At 37.2% G+C, this 1,524-nt stretch overlaps 1 pseudogene; it reads left to right on the top strand.

Annotated features, from left to right (window-relative positions):
* The first annotated feature begins 555 nt into the window (after nucleotides 1-555).
* On the top strand, nucleotides 556-1,517 carry LOC140966415 (vacuolar protein sorting-associated protein 9A-like; annotated as a pseudogene).
* The last annotated feature ends 7 nt before the right edge of the window (nucleotides 1,518-1,524 follow it).

The following is a 1,524-nucleotide window of genomic DNA, read 5'->3' as shown; positions in this document are numbered from 1 at the left end:
AATAATCTCAGATTAATGGAATCAAAATCTCGGGCATTACATAAACTCTTACCTAATCAGTCTTCTTTCAATCCAGATACCTTGGGATGTCATGTATGGTTTCATTGGATAAATGCTTTGTCCTATTTGTCATAGCTTATAGTTGTTAGTTCAATCCTTACTTAAGGAATTATCAATCTGGTTTGTTATATGTGATATGCCTGATGTGTGGAACAAATTCATGAGTATATTTCAGATATTGATGAATAAGCCATCAAAGCCATTCAAGATTTCTTGTATTTTATTCAATAATCTAAGTCGTTGAATGGCTGTGTGGCACGATGAACTTGACAAATTATACCGCATTCCTGGTGACTGATCAATCGAAGGGAGAAGTTAACTTGTAGTCAATAATTCTAAACAAAAAGTTACTCGATGAGAGAAAGAAGATGAGTAGAGACTTATATATATGCCCTTGATTATTCTAAGAAAATTATCTAGTGCTATGCGATTCCCTGTGAATTAAAATCATTTACACCACTAGATCTTATAGCATGAAAGTAACTTCACTGTTGTTTTGCCATCGTCCAGCTTGCACAGAAAGAGCTGCAGAAGATTAACATGTACATTGCACCTCGAGATAAACTTCTCTGCATTCTACATTGTTGTAAGGTTATCAACAACCTACTGGTCAATGTCTCTGTTGCATCTAACGAAGATTATCCAGGAGCTGATGAATTTCTCCCCGTTCTCATTTATGTCACCGTAAAGGTAATTCTGTTTCTTTGATTTGGCATCAATTGGAAGATTCTCTAATATTTACCATTTATGATTCAATTTGACGACTGCTATCTGGTTTGCCATTAATGTTATATGAATTTGCTTCTCTCTGGTGGATATGTTGTTATGCGATTTCGTGATTGTCCAATTGAATACACAGGTTCTTTAAGAACTTATCATGGTGATTCTTCATTATTGTAGTTGCTGTAATCTACTAAATCACCGAGTGCCCAACTATTAAAACTTCGTGTGATTTTGACCAGGCAAACCCACCTCAACTACACTCCAACTTATTACATATACAACGGTTTAGACGGCAAACTCGCTTGGTATCAGAAGCGGCATACTTCTTCACAAACATGCTCTCTGTAGAGTCTTTCATTATGAATCTTGATGCAAAGGCCCTTTCAATGGATGAAATAGAATATGAAACAAACATGGAATCAGCTCGGGCACTTCTTTCCGGTCTTTCAGAGAGCTCAGACAATTCATAAAGTCAAGCAGATCGAAGTTTAGGACACATTCTTAGGGGAGAACCACTGGAGTTCAAAGAAGCGTCGAATTCTAGGAAACATCAGCTCTCGGCAACGCAACCTCAATTACAGGTCCAGTCATCTGAAAGTGGGTCAAGAAACGAGGAATCTCTCGGGAAAGATCAGGTATCTTTGGATAAATTTCCCTCTATCTCAGACTTGGAAAATAAAAGTGCAACCATGGTGTTAAAGGAAGACGACATAAGCCAAATCTTTCATGATTTCCCATATC

The sequence above is a fragment of the Primulina huaijiensis genome, unplaced genomic scaffold (genome assembly GCF_012295235.1).
Source record: "Primulina huaijiensis isolate GDHJ02 unplaced genomic scaffold, ASM1229523v2 scaffold206090, whole genome shotgun sequence".
Taxonomy (NCBI): Eukaryota; Viridiplantae; Streptophyta; class Magnoliopsida; order Lamiales; family Gesneriaceae; genus Primulina; species Primulina huaijiensis.
The sequence above is the reverse complement of the archived record's forward strand: the minus strand, read 5'-3'. Positions and strand labels throughout refer to the sequence as shown.